This window comes from Somniosus microcephalus, chromosome 5 (assembly GCF_052327205.1).
Source record: "Somniosus microcephalus isolate GS21.2 chromosome 5, FLI_Smic_1.0, whole genome shotgun sequence".
In the NCBI taxonomy this organism is placed as follows: Eukaryota; Metazoa; Chordata; class Chondrichthyes; order Squaliformes; family Somniosidae; genus Somniosus; species Somniosus microcephalus.
The window spans coordinates 286,672,143-286,690,674 of record NC_140991.1 but is presented as its reverse complement, the minus strand read 5'-3'; the positions used below and the strand labels follow the sequence as shown (position 1 = coordinate 286,690,674).

Sequence of the window (18,532 nt, the reverse complement as noted above, 5' to 3'; positions counted from 1 at the left end):
TGATACCAGCTTTTTTTTAAAAACTGAATTCAAATTAAAGGAAAATGCTGTTGAGAAGATAACTATTAAGAATCTCTTCCATTATAAAAAGAACACTTGGCCAGCCTCCTGGGGGAACTGGCAGCTGGTAGGAGGTAAGAGTAGTGACTTGGCAGTCAGGTCATATCCTCAGACAGAGTTGCAAGAGGTGGGAGGATTTACACAGAATTTTACAACACAAACAGGCCATTCGGCCCAACTGGTCTATGCCAGTGTTTATGCTCCACACGAACCTCCTCCCACCCTCTACATTACCCTTCTATTCACTTCTCCCTCATGTACTTATCTAGCTTCCTCTTAAATGCATCTATGCTAACTGCCTCAACTATTCCATGTGGTAGCAAGTTCCACATTCTAACCACTCTCTGGGTAAAGAGGTTTTCCTGAATTCCTTTTTGGATTTATTACTGACTATCTTATATTTATGGCACCTAGTTATGTTCTCCTCACAAGTGGAAACATCTTCTCTACGTCTGCCCTATCTAACCCTTACATAATTTTAAAGACCTCTACGGTCACCCCTCAGCTTGCAGGAGGCAGATTGAAGTGGTTGGGCGGGGAGGTTTTACTTCAGAAAATCTTATTCTATCCTAGGAGTATACTTAAGTAAAAAAAAAATTACCGTTTAATAACGTAATGCCCCAGAGCCTGTTTCATCTGTTTGAGGGGTATGGTAGTGTAGTGGTTATATTACTGGATTAGTAATCCAGAGGCCTGGACCAGTGAACACAAGTTCCAATCCCAGCATGGCAGTTTGAGAATCTGGATTCAGTTTAAAAAATGTGGTGCCTGTAAAAGTGACCATGATGCTGTTGGGTTGCTGTAAACACCAACAGGTTCTCAATGTCTTCTTAGGGAAGGGAACCTGCCGACCTTACCCAGTCTAGCCTATATGTGACTCCAATCCCACACCAATCCGGTTGACACTTAATTGCCCTCTGAAGTGACCTAGCAAGCCATTCAGTTGTATCCATATCCTGGCCCTCCTATCCAATGGACTCTTCCAGTAAAGTGTGGAAGACGGCTGAAGGCTTGGTTGTGATGCCACTCACTGTTGACTAGGCCAGCTACACTCACGAATCAGGCTCAGACATGAAGAATGACCATCTGGACCAGGCACCAGAGGGCAGCCAGTGCCAATGGACCCAGCAGAGCCGCTGACTTGATGGACAGGGGAACAGGATAAAGAAAAGAAAAGCTTCCATTTCTCACCAGCTCATCTTTCTCACAACAAATACACCTGACATTCTCCAGCTAATCAATCGGCTTTTCAAAATCTTGTTTGCAGGTTCACTGTTTGATCTGATCCTATCTTCAAAAGCTCCACATAATACATCTGGAGATAGATACATGACTCAGCCGTTTTCCTATTATACTTAACACTAGGAAGCTGTCGCTCCAATTGAGATTAAACGAAAGACAAGGAACAAAAAAAGTCAATGTTTAAGGCATCAATAGGGGTGGGGTATAGGTCGCTTGGGGTATCATGAAAATGGTGAAGTAACAAAGGTATTTGACACCAAGATGAACTTCCATTTATGCGCCTCTTTGTTCATCTAATGTGACTATTACTGCCAATTAGTAAATAAAAGCCTTGGCTGATAAATCTCAGAAATCCTGTTTTATCTGAAGTAATTTATATACCCCATATTGCCGTCAGGCTGGAATAGACCTAAAATGCATTGCAAGTGGCAAGCCTGCAGTTATACTGCCAACTTGTACAACAACTTGCATTTATACAGCGCCTTCACTGTAGAAAAATGCTTCAAGGTGCTCCACAGAGGTGAAATCAGACACAACTAGAGAAGGAGATATTAGGAAGGGGAGGCGGGTTTGAGGTAGAAACCAAGATTAGATTGGATAGGTGGATGAAGGAAAAGGGGTTTAAGGGATTCGGGAACAGGGTGGGTAGATGTGATTAGAACTATCTGCTCGTGTGGAGGGTAGGCGTCAACATGGACTAGTTGGGCCAAATGGCCTGTACCTGTGTTTTAACTTCTATGTGTTTCAAAGTAAAAAGCATGACTTGCATAGGTTGCAGTTACATCACAGCTGGTATGAAGCAAATTCAGTGGGAGTTATAGTACATATCGTATGTACAGCACAGATGGACCATTCGGCCCAACAGGTCCATGCTGGTGTTTATGCTCCACACGAGCTTCCCCCCACCATTCTTCATCTAACCCCATCAATATATCCTGCTATTCCTTTCTCCATCATGTGGTTATCTAGCTTCCCCTTAATTGCATCTATGCTAGTTGCCTCAACTACTCCTTATGGTAGCAAGTTCCACATTCTAACCACTCTCTGGGTAAAGACGTCTCTCCTGAATTCCCTATTGGATTTATTAGTGACTATCTTATATCTGGTCTCCTCCACAAGTGGAAAATCTACGTCTACCCTATCAAACCCTAAAGACCTCTATCAGTTCACCTCTTAGCCTTCTCTTTTCTAGAGAAAACAGCCCCAGCCTGTTCAATCTTTCCTGATAGGTATAATTTCTCATTTCTGGTATCAGCCTAGTAAATCTTTTTTTCCCCTTCTCAAGTGCCTCTATATCCTTTTTATAATATGCACACAAAGTACCACAAGCAGCAATGAAATAAATAACCAGGTCATCTGTTTGAGCGATGTTGTTTGAGGGATAAATACTGGCCAGCACACAGAGGGAACTCCCCTGCTCTTCTTCAAATATTGCCATGCGATCTTTTACGTCCACCTGAGGGGAGATGGGGCCTCAGTTTAACATCCCATCCAAAAGACAGCACCTCCGACAGTGCAGCACTCCTCCCAGTACTGCACGGGTAGGGTCAGCCTGGATTATGTAGTCAAGGCCCTGGAGTGGGGTTTGAACCCACAATCTTCTGACTCAGAGGCGAGAGTGCTGCTGCCAAGTCACATTCCGCTTTTAATACATAGAATCCTGGGGATTTTAAACCAATGTTTTCGCGATCAAATTCCTCATTTTTTCCAAAACAGGCATAAAACTGTGACCTTGATTATATATTATGAAAACATCAATCACTGATATCAGAAAATGCAGGGAACACACAGCAAGTCCATCTACATCAGTAAAGAGAAAAGACAATGGTTTGGGTTAAGACACTTCGTTCTGACAGAAGGTTCACAATCAAAACCTTGCCAATCATTGGCCTAGAAATTCAGTGGGCTGCGCCACCCGTTAGCGCCCAAAGAGGGCACTTAGTGGGTTTTGCACCACTGGCCATGCCTCCCGCTAAATTTAGCGGGACGCTAATGGCGGCGCTAGCCATTAGCGCTGCGCCGCCACCGATGATGTCATCGGTGTGCGCAGTGCCCCGCTACCGCCCCGATCACGAAATTTGGTGGCGCCGCCTGCTTTAACGCCGATCGCAATTTGCGACCGGTTCAGGGGGGCCTACATGCGGCGGTAGAGGCGCGGAGGTGCGGGGCGGCCATTTTTTTTGCTGGCCACCTGCCAGCACCTCTTCGCGCCGCCGTCCCCGGCCTACTGAGCCCCCCCCCCCCCGGCATTGTGCCGGCTGTGTCCCAAGAGCCCGGCACTTCTCCTCGGTGCTGGGCTCTTTTGCCGGCACTCGCGATCGCTGATCGCGCTGCAGCAGGCCCCTCCCCTTTAAGAAGGGGAGGAAAGCCTGCAGTACCGCAGCGCGCCGTGCTGCAGCGTGTGGCGCTGTGGCACGTTGCGCTGAGATTTTCAGTTGCAGCGCCCCAAGAGGGATGTGGGGCGCCTCGAGTAGCGCCGCGCTTCCGTCTGGGGCGCTGAAACTGAATTTCCGGCGGGCATTCGCGACCTCTTCCGGGGCAGTACTTCCGGCGCCCTGGCGAGACTGGCGCCCCGTTGTGAATTTCTAGGCCATTGTCTTTCCAGATGCTGATTGACCTGTGTGTTTCCTGCAATTTGTTTTTATTTCAGAATTCGTGCATCTGCATTTTTTTCATCCAACAACACTATTCTTATAAGAACAGTTTAAAGTGCTAGTGTCCTCACTATACAATACAGAACAACTAACTCACTATTTGTCAAACACAATTCTAATCTGAATCACGTCGTTACAGACTTCATGATGTAATGACACAAATTAGTTAAAAACACAGCTCTGAGTAAACGTTCTTTGAGAAGTGTTGGCTTCGAGACACAGGCAATGCTTTGAAGATATCGGTGAGTTTAAAAACACCAAAGTGGCACAAAAAAATCACTTTCAAAACTACTGTCAGATTCTAAACCTTTATAAATCACTGGTTAGGTCTCAGCTGGAGTGTTGCATCCAATTCGGGATGCCACACTTTAGGAAGGCTGTCAAGTCCATGGAGAGGGTGAAGAAGAGATTTACCAGAATGGGACCAGGGATGAGGGACTTCAGTTATGTGGAGAGACTGGAGAAGCTGGGATTGTTCTCCTTAGAGCAGAGAAAGTTAAGGGAAGATCTAATAGAGGTATTCAAAATCCTAAGGGGTTTTGATAGAGTGAATAAGGAGAAACGGTTTCTACTTGCAGGAGGGTCAGTAACCAGAGAACACAGATTAAAGATTGGCAAAAAAAACACCAGGGAGATTAGATTTTTTTTTTATATCAAATGCAACGAATAGTTTTGATCTGGAGATCTGGAATGCACTACCTGAAAGGGTGGTGGAAGCAAATGCAATAGTGACTTTCAAAAGGGACTTGGATATGTGGTTGAAAAGGAGAAATTTTCAGGGCTATGGGGAAAGAGCAGGGGGAGTGGGACTAATTGGATAGCTCTTTCAATGAGCCGGCACAGGCAGGATGGGCTGAATGGCCTCCTTCTGTGCTGTATCATTCTATGTGTTGGTGTAGGTGTTATGCTAATATGTCAAAATGTATCGTTGTTTGGTTTGGCAATGGTTTACACCAAAATGAACAAGTTATTAGATGCAAAATAGCACAAAGCTTCATTTTTAAAATGTAATCAGTTTTGTTAGTCCTTGTGCATCTCATTGCTATAATTAGTTTGTGTTTAGCTCAACAACTCGCTGTGCTTCAGTTGGGAAACTGGCACAATATATTTTCCATATTAGAAATAGCAGCAATGAAAAGCACTGCAGCTCCTCTGATATTTTAATTGTTAGATTTGAGATCGCTGCTACAGAAGGTGGTAGAGAGTTCCACACTGTAAAAAGACTTGCATTTATATAGTGTCTTTCACAACCTCAGGACATCCCAAAGCTCTTTACAGCCAATGAAGTACTTTTGAATACCTCTTAATGTCTCTTTTCTCTTTTGTTCTCTCCCAGCCTGGCCTCTTAATCCATTTCATTTCCTGTGCTTCTTTAGTCTTGACAAAGGGGTTTTCACCCGAAACGTTGACTCTATTTTCTCTCCACGGATGTTGCCTGGCCTGCTGAGTTTTTCCAGCATTTTCTGTTGTTATTTCGGATTTCCAGCATCTGCAGTATTTTGCTATCGTACAAGTACTTTTAGAGTGTAGTTACTGTTGTAATGGACCTCAAACCCAACACCAATCTCATGGTCTACAGGGCAGTAATAATACCCGCCCTGCTGTATGCCTCAGAGACATGGACCATGTACAGCAGGCATCTCAAAGCACTGGAGAGGTACCACCAACGCTGCCTCCGCAAGATCCTGCAAATCTATTGGCAGGATAGGCGCACCAACATCAGTGTTCTCGCTCAGGCCAACATCCCCAGCATCAAAGCTTTGACCGCGCTCGATCAGCTCCAACGGACGGGCCACATTGTCAGCATGCCCGAGACTCTCAAAACAAGTGCTCCACTCGGAGCTCTGACACGGCAAGAGAGCCCCAGGTGGGCAGAGGAAATGCTTCAAGGACACGTTCAAAGCCTCCTTGAAAAAGTGCAACATCCCCATCAACACCTGGGAATCTCTGGCCCAAGACCGCACAAAGTGGAGGAGAAGCATCCGGGAAGGCGCCGAACACCTCAAGACTCTTCGCCGGGAGCAAGCGGAAGCCAAGCGCAAGCAGCACAATGAGCGCACGTCAACCCAAGCACCCCACCCACCCACCCCTTCAACCACCGTCTGCCTCACCTGTGACAGAGACTGTAGGTCCCGCATTGGACTCAGTCACCTGAGAACTCATTTTTAGTGTGGAAGCAAGTCATCCTCGGTTCCGAGGGACTGCCTAAGAAGAAGAGAATGTAGGAAACGCAGCAGCCAATTTGCGAACAGCAAGGACCCACAAACAGCAATGTGATAATGACCAGATAATCTGTTTTAGTGATGTTAGTTGAGGAATAAATATTGTTCAGAACATCGGGGAGAACTTCCCTCTTCTTCAAATAGTGCCTTGGGATCTTTTACGTCCACCCAAGAGGGCAGACAAGGCCTCTGGTTAACATCTTATCGGAAAGATGGTACCTCCAAGAGTACTGCACCGGGAGTGTCAGCCTGGATTATGTCCCTGGAGTGGGACTTGAACCCACAACCTTCTGACTCAGAGGTGAGCGTGCTACTACATGGCTTACACTGCTGATCAGGTTGCTCGAAAGCACTATGAACCACCTAGGTTTAATTCTCCCCTCTAATTTACTGGGAGGCTCCACTGTGCCTTGCTGCTCAATGAGTGAGCAGATCAACAATGGAATGGTACGGTGCTTGAACCTGCATCTGTACCACCATTCACTACCACCCCGAGAATTGCTTCCCCAATTGCCCAGACTTACAATCAATATGGCCAGAAATATAGAATATAGAAACACGGACGATTTTAACCCCATCCACTCGGCTGACTGCACTTTAAAGTACTCCAAAAAAAAGTACATCCATTACTGGAAAAACTGCAGCAGGAGTTCCATTTACAATTAGAGGTCGTCATTCAGCCCATCGTGCCTGTGCCAACTCATTGAAAGAGCTATTCAATTAGTCCCACTCCCCTGCTCTTTCCCAATAGCCCCGAAAACATTCTCCTCCTCTCCCCCTGGTACTTTAGCAATTATTTTAAATTGGAATCCTTTATTCCCCAAACTGTTTTGTTTGTACAGAGGAATTTCTTTCAAGCCAACTAATACAACATCCTCTCTACACAAATAAATCTGAAATACCTTAAAGAAAAGAAAAGAAAAGTACCGATTCCCCCAGTCACTTACTCAGTATCACTGCTGCTAAATAATTTGTTGTTAAAATCATCGATGCACATCTTTTCCAATTCATTGATTTTATTTTGTGCAAGAAAAAAAAACACAGGGACTTTGACCTCAATTATTCGGTGCACTGAAAATATTAGTCAAGGGTCTCATTTTCTTTGTCTCTGCACCTTCGGGATCACTCAGCCATTCCCTTTCCCTCTAGACACCCACAGGGAAACTTTGGGTTTAATCAGGTGGAAACTGTGTGAAGAAAATGAAGCGATTGTTTGCAGAAGCCCCTTCTTCTCCGGGGTTCTTTGATGTGGTTGTAAAGAAAAAGCTTTCTTTTTGACCACCTCAAACATTTACTCTGGTCATGCTGGGCAAAGGGGGAAATACAGCCAAAACAATTGAGCCACACCTTGATTTGAATTCCAAAATCCAACAGGAATGGAACCCGACAACATGATATTCAAAGAACTAAAGTTCGGGAGCTTCTTTCAGTGATTAAAATTGAGAGAGTCAGAGGCTGTGGGTTCAAGCCTCACTCCAGAGACTTGAGCACAAAATCTAGCCCGGCACTCTCAGTACCTGTACTGAGGGAGCGCTGCACTGTCCGAGGTGCCGTCTTTCAGACGAGATATCAAACCAAGGCCCCATCGGTCCCGACAGGTGGACGTAAAAGATTCCACGGCGCTATTTCGAAGAAGCGCAGGGGAGTTCTCCCCGGTGCCCTGGCCAATATTTATCTCCCAACCAACATCACTAAAACAGATTAACTAATCATTTATGTCATTGCTGTTTGTGAGATCTTGCGGTGTACACATTAACGTGCCCGTTTCCCCACATTACAGCCAATGAAGTGTAGTCACTGTTGTAAAGTGCTTTGGGACGTCCAGAGGTCGTGAAAAGAGCTATAGAAATGCCAAGTTCTTTCTTTAAAATGCAGGATTCATAATATGGACCCCACACAATGCTGTGAGATTGGATCGTTTTTTTACTGGCATTATTATCGGACAGATGGCTTGACACAATTGAACGCTGTGTGTGTGTGTATATTAAAACTGTCAATTTTATGTATTTTACATTGTGCTGATGCATCACTGTTGCCAATTTCACCTGAATTCTCAGATGCCCGTAAACTCCTATCCATTTCTCACTCTGTTTTGGATCAGTTTAAAATCTAGTTCAAAGAAAAAGGTGATGAAAAAGCTCAGCTTGTAAATAAATTGACCAGTGTTGTACTGAACTATACAAACCAGCAAAGTCCCAGCTCAAACCCCTGGGCTATGCCGAGTGAACTGATCACAGATGGGATTCCAATGAGGGGGCGACAATGGCACATTTGATGTTTTTGCTGCCAAACGATATTATTTTATTTAAAAAAAGAGTCCCGCTCGATCTTTACAATACCACTTTTTAAAAATAAACTTCATTCTTGGGATGTGGGCATTGCTAGGAATACCGCTCATTTATTGCCCATCCCTAATTGCCCTCGAGAAGGTGGTGGTGAGCCGCCTTCTTGAAATATTGCATTCCATGTGATGAAGGTGCTCCCACAGTGCCGTTGGGTCGGGTGTTCCAGGACTTTGACCCAGCGACGGTGAAGGAACAGCGATGCATGTCCAAGTTGGGAAGGTGTGTGACTTGGGAGGGGGGAACGTGGAGGAAGTGGTGTTCCCTTGCACCTGCCACACTTGGCCTTCTAGGTGGTGGAGGTCGCAGGTTTGGGAGCAGCTTTCGAAGAAGCCTTGGCGAGTTGTTGCAGTGCACCCTGCAGCCACGGTGCACCGGTTACTTGCATTGTAACTTTGAATACAAGGGAATACATAGCCCCACATTGCCAGCATCCATTCCCTACATCTCTTATAGACTTGGATTCATGGAACCATGCACATTGCATATCGAGTTTGTACATTCATTTTCTGAGGTTTTTGTAGCACAAACACATCGCTGTTGTGATGCAACAAAATCAATTTTTAAAAGAGAAGCGATATAGAGTATCAAAGACAATGGCAGAGTCATTGGCATTTTTGTAATAAATCTGATTTCAATTGGTTTGAAACTTTTGGCCTCATATGGCAGCTGTTACTGTGCATGAAGACTGTATCATTGTTGCGAAGACCACGGCAACGTTTACACTTCCACTGTAGGTTCTCCTCCCCAGGCTATTTCTTGGTTTATTTCTAATCTCTTCTCATATTCCCACTGTCTCTCCACATACCCGGCTTTGGTCTGCTCCATTTTGTGCCTTCGTAATTGAGCTTGTCGACAGCATGAGAACGGGACCTGTTAAAGGATCTGCGTGCATATCATGTTGAACTGTGTTTTGTTATTCATTTTCGGGATGTCGCTGGCAAGGCCGGCATTTATTGCTCATCCCTAGTTGCCCTGAGAAGGTGGTGGTGGGCCTTCTTCCTGAACTGTTGCAGTCCGTAATGATTTGATACAACCAAGTGTCTTGGTTAGGTCATTTCAGACGGCAATTAAGAGTCAACCACATCGGCCAGACTGGGTAAGGATGGCAGGCTTACGGAAGTAAAGGACATTCTTTTATATATACTGTTGAACTTTTATTTTAATTATTTTCAGATTAAAAAAAAAACTGAATTCAAATTCTCAAACTTCCATGGTGTTATTTCAACTTTGGTGCTCTGGATTAGTAGTCCAGGCCTCTGATTACTAGTTCTGTAACATAAGCACTCTTATTTTCTTCCAACCCTCCCTTCCCCTACCACCCAATGTTCCCTGACACAAAACAGTCCTCCGCCAGTCCTGCTTTAAACCAAATGCAGGGAGCGATGCATGGACGGAGTCCCCGTGTTCAGCACCTCGCCTAGCAACTTGACTAAGACCAGAAGCTCACTGGAGGAGTTACTAGGAGAAGGAGAGCCTGTATTCTTTCATTCTCCTTGGCAGACGCTACCCCGTTTTAAACACCTCTAACAAATTCAATACTGGTGAACTCCTAATGTTGAATCCACACAGTTGAGGTTCATGGCACTGTTTATAAAATTGTCTCTGCTCAGTCAATGATTAATCTCATTTCCAAACATTGAAAAAAAAATGACCTCATCTTTACAGCTTAAAGCTCCAGTAAAATGAACGATTATTTATACAAAAATTGTTTGAAACGTATAATTTTCAACACTCATTTTTTTCTGATTCTTGCACTATTTCATACTACAATTTATTACGCCTCACTTCAGATTTCATTGCTCTTCTGTGTTCCCAAGAGATTTGATTTTCTAACATGTTAAATGAAGGCTGGTCAAGCCAAGCGTTCCTTTGGAATCCAGTTCTTCAAATGAATTTCCATGAGCAGGGAGTGCTTAGGATAGCGACTCCCACTGTGCTTTTCATAACTTATTCTGACACAGCTCTGTTAGATCCTCAGCTTTTAATTCCTTTTAAGAAACGGGACACACACAGCACCATATAAAACCATGCATTTGATAAAAGCCCTGCCTGTAGAAGACTGGATTCAGCATGGGATAACAGTCAAACAATAATGAATCACCTCCACCAAGTTTGCAACTCTGCATTGTTAGATGCTGGTTAACTAGTTCTCTGGTCAGTGTGCACTGTCCTTACACAAGCAAGCTACAGACAACAGAGGCGATCAGTAGATTACCAAAGGAAAAAACAGCCAGAAGTTTTCCACATGACAGATTTATTCAACAAGTTCTGAAACTTTGAGACAGGTTCTCAATTAATATATTATTTCCAACATACTTTCCTTCTGCAATACGCAGGCGACACCATTAGGCATCGCACTTCGGTTAAGAAAATATAGCCCATTCCAAAACAATTCACACTTTGAAAGCAAGGACGGCTGTACATAATTCAATGAGTTTGTGATTTGTCTCACTTTTTTTTTCTCATGGAAACTCCTTCCAAATATGGTTCTATTTGCAAAGTCTTTGCTATCACTTCATAATATTCTGATTTAAGCAGTAAAGTTACTGCAGCAGTGTACAAAACACCAAGCACTACTGCAAAACAGTATCAGGAGTTTGCTTTTTATCCTTCACAAGCAGTAGTGTTTGTCGTATCTTACCTTGCATTCCATCTAACTTTAGCGACTCAATCCGAAAGCAAAAGATAAATTAAGTTCACTCCCCCACTAAAAGACACCTTCAACTGAAATTACAGCTGTCGAAATGAAGTAGTGACTTTCATCAGTGCTATGTGCTTCTCCACTATTATTCAGCTGCAGTGATCTGATGAATACTGAGCAGGAAATAAGGCATGTCTTTGCTGACTGCCGAGGAGTGATGCAGAGGGCCCTCCCTCAGTAAGTCTCATTTGCATCAGCTACAGCCCTCCCTGTGGTGTTTGCTGAAAGCCTGGCTTCTATACCACCCCATACAAATCTCTTCAACCAGTCAAGTGTCTTGCGATTAGTACAAACTGTAACCAGGCAAGTACAATGAGACGTGTGGCTAAGCATAGCTCATATTTCTCGGGCTGATACTTTTACATGTAGCATGTGGACACATCGAGGTTTAAACATGGGCTGGGGAGAAACTACCTATCGACGCACATCAGGAGACGATGTTGCTATTGTTGACTGGATGATCTTGAACGATCAAGAAACTGCCCAGCAGTCCTATTTTAAAGAGGTCTTTAAAATTATGAAGGGGTTGATAGCGTAGACGTAGAGGAAATGTTTCCACTTGGCGGACTTCAATTATCCTAATATAGCTTTGGGACGTTTTACTACGTTAAAGGCAGATGGTGAGAGAACCAACACGAGGGAAAAACCTACTTGATCTCGCCCTCACCAACCTACCTGTCGCAGCTGCATCTGTCCATGACAGTATTGGTAGGAGTGAGCACCACACAGTCCTTGGGAAGTTTGGATTTTGTCAATGGAGGCGTGCTGGAGGCGGGACTTCTGGTTTCCAGGTTTCAGTCCCGCCCCCAGCGACGTCTGACCAACCCACGCTATTTTCCCTTGATTGGCCTTGTTAAGCCCGCCCTGCGGTGACAATGACGTTAGCGTATGACACTTCATCTGTCGAAAATTTCTGTTCTAAGGTGAGCCCTTGCACAACGGCTCACTAAGACCTCTCTCCTCAGCAGAAAGCAGATGGCTGCAGCATCTGAAAATGCAGCAGCCATTCGGTCATCTCTGCCGTTGAGATGAGGAACCTCCGGATCCTTTAAGGTTGAAGCCTGCAGAAAGAAGCAGAGGTAAGGAAACTTTTTCCAACACTTTACACTCACCTCTCATACTTACCTGTCCACACTTGCACCCATCACTCACCTCTACAGCTGACATTTCGACCCCTCTCACCCCCGCAGACCCACTGCTCGCCTCGTTGACCCTGGCGAGGTTCGCAGCCATCGGGAAGCCTGCAATTGCAGGCGTAAAATGGGGAAAAGCCTCAAAACTGCCTGTTAACTACCTGTTAACAGGCAGTTAATTGGCTCTAATCTCCTTCCCGCCTCAAGGAGATGGGCCCCTGCACGATTCGGGGATCCGCCTCCCGGGAAGATGGCACGGAGGCTGTTGGGAGTGGGGTCGGTACCCGCTCCCAGTTTCTGCCATTTTCCCAGCAGTCCCGCCTCCAAACTTGCCTCCTCAGGGCTGGTAAAATCCAGCCCAGAGTCCCATCTTGACACTGAGGACACCCTCCATAGCATTGTGTGACACTACCACCGTACGAACTGGAATACATACAGACAGATCTAGCAGCTCAAAACTGGGCATCCATGAGGCGCTGTGGGCCATCAGCAGCAGCTGCAGAATTGTATACCACCACAATCTGCAACCTCATGGCCCGGCATATCCCTCACTCTACCATTACCATCAAGCCAGGGGGCCAACCCTGGTTCAATGAGGAGTGCAGAAGAGCAGCACCAGGCGTACCTAGAAATGAGGTGCCAACCTGATGAAGCTACAACACAGGACTACATGCATGCTAAACAACGAAAGCTGCATACTACGGACAGAGCTAAGCGATCCCACAACCAGTGGAGCAGATCAAATCTCTGCAGTCCTGCCACATCCAGTTGTGAATGGTGGTGGACAATTAAACAACTAATGGGAGGAGGAGGCTCCATGAACATGCCCATCTTCAATGATGGCATAGCCCAGCATGTGAGTGTAAAAGACAAGGCTGAAGCATTTGCAACCATCTTCAGCCAGAAGTGCCAAGTGGATGATCCATCTCGGCCTCCTCCTGAGGTCTCCACCATCACAGAAACCATTTTTCAGCCAATTCGATTCAGTCAACATGTATCAAAAATTGGCTGAGATCACTGAATACAGCAAAGGCTATGGGCCCCGACAACATCCCGGCTGTAGTGCTGAAGACTTATGCTCCAGAATTGCTGCGCCTCTAGCCACACTGTTCCAGTACAACTACGACACTGGCATCTACCCGACAAAGTGGAAAATTGCTCAGCTATATCCTGTCCACAAAAGCAGGACAAATCCAATCCAGCGAATTACCATCCCATCAGCATACTCTCAATCATCAGCAAAGTGATGGGAGGTGTCATCAACAGTGCTATTAAGCGGTACGAGTGAGCATCAGCTGGCTACTTGACCTTGAAGCAAGATCATCACAGTCGCGTCCATTCTTGTCCTCACCCAAGTCCACTCACATGCACTTTGATAATCAGGAGTGGGAATTCTGGCTGATTTTCCCCTCCCTATCCTGGAGACACTAAAGGTCAATTGAGATGTCATCCGTGGCTCACTGGTAGCACTCTCACCTCCGAGTCATAAGGTCCCGTGTTCAAGTTCTACACCAGAGATTTTGGGCCCTTAATCGAGGCTGACACTCCAATGCAGTACTGAGGGAGTGCTGCACTGTTAGAGGTGCAGTCTTTTTGGCTGCAGTGTTAAACTGAGGTGGACGTGAAAGATCCCATGACACTATTTTGAAGAAGAGCAGGGGAGTTATCACCGGTGTCCTGGTCAATATTTATCCCTCAACCAATATCACTAAAAACAGATTATCTGGTCATTATCTTATTTCTGTTTGTGGGATCTTGCTGTGCACAAATTGACTGCCGCATTTCCTACATTACAACATTAATGTAGTACAAAAAAGTACTTTGCGACATCCAGAGGTCATGAAAGACACTATATAAATGCAAGTTCTTTCTTCCTTTACCATCCCTACAGCTGCCTCAGCAAAGCCCCGAGATCACACTGGAGCCTCTGATCTATATAGCTCAGCACCGATCCGTGCAGCACAGCTACCCAGAGCCTTTTGGCATGAGCCTAGGTTGAATTTTATTGGCTCCCCAATGGCTTAGTGAATGAAACCAGTGAATAGCTAGACTATACAGACCAGGAATGTCCCACAATATATCCCAAGGCAGCAGATGGGGCCTATATTTAGCCTCAAAGAGCTTCCATCTATTTGGGTCTTTATGGTAATGTGGTCACTGTTGTAATGTAGACAATTGCCGCAGCCAATTCACATACAGCAAGGTCCCACAAACAGCAATGAGATAAATGGCCAGTTACTTTGTACTGTTGAGAAATAAATGTTGACCAGGACATCGGGAGATTTTTACTATTCAGTTAGACAGGGCTTTGGTTTAACGCCTCATCCACAAGACGGCACCTCCGACAGTGCAGCGCTTCCTCCCTAGATTATGTTCTCAAGTCTCTGGAGTGGGACTTGAATCCATAACCTTCTGACTCCGAGGCGAGTGTGCTACCAACTGAACCAAGCAGTGCCCTGGGTAAAGGAGGGGGAAAAACATGAATCAGGGTTCCCACTCCTAATTGCTACTTATTGACTCCTCTTTGATAGTACACATCTGTGGGCATTGAGTGAGGCCACAATTAACTACTCTGTGAAGTCTCACTGTCAGATGTCACACATGAGGAATGGCCACTTGGTGGTGAGGTACCAAAGGGTGACCGGCATCATGGAGCCCAACCCTCAGGAAAGATGGGAAGCAGGGAAAAACTGGCAGAGAAAAAATATATAAATATTATTTAAAACTGGTTTAAGAGTGAATAACGCTTTTTTGCATGACTTTTTAAAATGTTAATGAGGGAACATGTCCTTGAGGCCTTTTTAATTATTAGAAGGGACAACTTGAGTGGCAAACGGTATTCATCCGCAAAGGGGGATTCTGGCCTCTTGCACCCCCCCCGCCCCCGATTTCCTTCGCTCCACCATTGGTGGCTGTGCTTTTAGCTGCCTAGGCCCTAAGTTCTGGAATTCCCTCCCTAAATTGCTCGGCCTCGCTACCTGTCTCTCAATAATCCTTTAAATTGCTCCTTAAAACCTACTTCTTTGACCAAGCTTAGGTCAGCTGTCCTAATATCTCTATGTGGATCAGTGTCAAATCTTGTTTGATAACACTCCTGTGAAGCTCCTTGGGATGATTTTACTAGGCTAAAGGAGCTATATAAAATGCAAATTGTTGTTTTAGGCACTCGATCTTTGAATTGCTCTTGACTACAGGTGCATCTCAAGCTAGAAAATATTCCTTAGCTGAAGGGAAGACTTTGACTCACATTCGCAGTGTTTGAAGTCCCTGAAAGGGTTTGCATTTCAAGGCCTGGATTTTATTTGGAGGAGATTTCAAAACAAAGTGTTACTAGGGCAATATCTTTAACACAACAACAAGAAAGAAATACAAGAATATTGAAGTCCTTTTCGCAGGAAAGGCAGGTTTTGAGAAGGAGATGAAGCTGCCCTGGGGGGCCACAAGTTTATGGTGGCACCATTATTAACATATAGCTCTACCATAACCTTACAATCGCCACGCACACAAATTGCTAATCATTTACACAATGAGGGGCTGCTGCAAAGGGAAGAGAGACAAAAGCAGATCCCAAAAGGACCTGAATACACGAACCATTCCCAATAGAACAGGCATCTCATTTGAAGGAGGAGAAAGAATTAAACTGTGCGAGGGGCGGATTTTATAGAACAAAGGTCACATCAGACTCACAACCAGTACACAGCCAACCGCCACCCCACCCCCCTCTCTGTTTTAAGTGCTTATAAAATGCTTCCTGCCTCAAAAGCAGCAGACAAACTGAAAGACACGAGGAAGAAAGGTTTGTGCTTTAAACAGAGAATATTTTTCATATCTGCACATTACTGTAGAAGCCGATTTAGAACAGTGAATGAATGAAAACCAAGAGGGGTCTTACGCATTAAGTAACCATGTCAGGTCAGGAAAGACAGAGGTTCGATCCCCCTCATCTCAGCTTGGGTGGCATTAGCGATACTGGAACTGGCCTCAGTACCCCTGGGCTAGATAGAAAGAGGGGTGGGGACATAAATAACTCAGACAACATCAAGCTCCAAGGGGGAAAAATTCAGTATCGTCCCGTTTGGGGCGCCATTATCGGTCATGCGCAAAGTTTAGTGCCTGGCGCTAATTATCGCCTCCGATGGCAAACTTGGCTTTTATCGCCCCGGAGGTGATTGGAGCGTTAAATCAGGCACTTCACACCTGTCTTAAGGCGCAAAGTCCGAGGAGCGAGGCGTTACCTCAGAGCGCTGGCGAAGCAAGGAAGTGCATATCAAAATAAACCTGCAAAGTGCTGCTCAGTACCTAAAACTCCTTCACACACAGCGTTGAATCTCTCCCGAAGTCTCTCTCTCTCTCTCTCTCTCAGAATGCGTGGTGCACAAATGTCACCAACAAAAAAAGGCAGGAAGCGGTCGCCTTTAAATAGCGCTCCCCCAGTCCCTTCCTGACTGCAAAACGTTCCCCTCAACCTGTCGTTGCTAGCGGCAGGCGGTAAGGCAGGGGGCGCCACTCAATATCCGGTCTGGGGCGCTACCGGGGCGTTGCGCACTCGACTGACGTCATGATCTGCCGGCGCAAGAGATCGTGGTGGCAGTGTTTAGCGCCGCCACAAAATGTCTAGTTAATTTTGTGAGTGGCGCAAACATCACCACGCCCGGGTGCTAGTTGCTTTGCGCCCCATTAGCACCCTCTTAAGGCGCTGATGGGAGGCACAAACAACTGAATTTTTCCCCCCCGAGTGTTATGGAGTGACAACCTTTGGAGGTCAGGTGAAAATAAGGCATGGTTGTGATGCCCTTACAGTTGAATAGCCTGCCAGCACCCAACTGACCGGGTACACATGAAGAATGATACCATTTCAATCAGGTGCCAGAGGGCAGCTGGCATTGGTGGAGCCTTCTCCCAGCATGAATCCGTGGGAGGGGGAAAATGGGGAGTGGACGGGGGAGAAAAGATGTGACAAAAACTTGCAGGTGACCCAATCCACAAGGTGGCACACTGGCTTTAAGAAATATGGCTGCTGGATGTGAAGGGATCGCAAAGTCTCTGTATGAAGAATGGACTCAGTCGAGAATATTTTGTGGACTTTATGGGATTTTTCTGAGGATATTTTCCCTGTGGTGGGATCGCCCTGTGCAGATACGTGAAAAACTGGTTTGTTAAAACTCCAGAGAATGCATGGCAGTTGGTTGTGACAAAAGAACTGTCAGTCATCCAGAATGTATGGGTTCGCCCGACAGTCCTGGAAAAAGGGGGGAGGCCATTGACGAAGGGGCTGAGGACCCTGAGGCATCCGTCAACTTGAAGCTATTAGAAAGCCACTCTAATATGCAAAAGCACTTCTCACCTCCATCTCAAAAAAGCAGAACAAGGAACCCACTAGCCTAGCCAGCCAAAGAGGAGCCAGATTTTCCCAAAACAAAGAGCGAGCTATGTCCCAGACTTAGGGCCATTAGTCCAATCACGGAATACTCATGGGTCTGATGATGGCCCATCACTGACTAAGCACCGAAGTGCTTAGAAACAAAAGGATTTTAAAGATTGGCGGGAAAGATAGGGGTAGCAAGATTCCTATAAAGATAGATCCTTTTCCACCATTCTCTCTCTCTCTCGCTCTCGCTCCACCAAGATCAACCTAACAAGAAGAAGTACCAGAGGAAGAAGCCGCTGAGACTGAGAACCGCATACCCCTCACAGGGAACGGCCTCCGGGCAGTGACTTCCCACAACGGAGCAGAGCGATCGAGACCAACTGTGTGTGGTGGTAAGCATGGTCTCGAGTGCCCCAAGCCGGTAACCAGATATCCCAGGCAAGCTGGGTGAGGTGTAAGGGCTCAGGGTTTTTCTCAGAAGTGAAGTTTTTGGGCTATTCTGGGGTGGAAGCTTCGTTTGGTTCAGCCAGGCGAAGGGGCTTATGCGACTGGGTAATTCGTTGGTAGGGATGGAGTTAAGAGTCCACCATAGCAACAAGGGAATTACTGCATGTTATAGTCCCCAGTTGTGTACTGTATGTATGTTATTTGTAACCTGGATCTTATTCTCCACAGAGACAGTGATTTTGTTTAGTAGTGCATGTTTTAGCCAGTGTATGTTAGACCAAATAAATATAAGTATGATTTTTCACCGAAGCATTCCTGTCCATGACTTATTCCATTTACACTCTGAATAATAATTCCCGG

General features: G+C 45.6%; 1 protein-coding gene across 4 annotated transcripts in view; it reads right to left on the bottom strand.

The window, feature by feature from the left end:
• plekhg4b (pleckstrin homology domain containing, family G (with RhoGef domain) member 4B) overlaps nt 1-11,327 on the bottom strand; it is a 320,410-nt gene extending 309,083 nt beyond the window's left edge. For all 4 annotated transcript variants that reach the window (XM_085989108.1, XM_085989111.1, XM_085989113.1 and 1 more), the window contains exon 1: nt 11,165-11,327. The gene's annotated coding sequence lies outside the window, so the exon portion shown is untranslated. The remainder of the gene's footprint in view (nt 1-11,164) is intronic.
• Nucleotides 11,328-18,532: the final 7,205 nt, after the last annotated feature.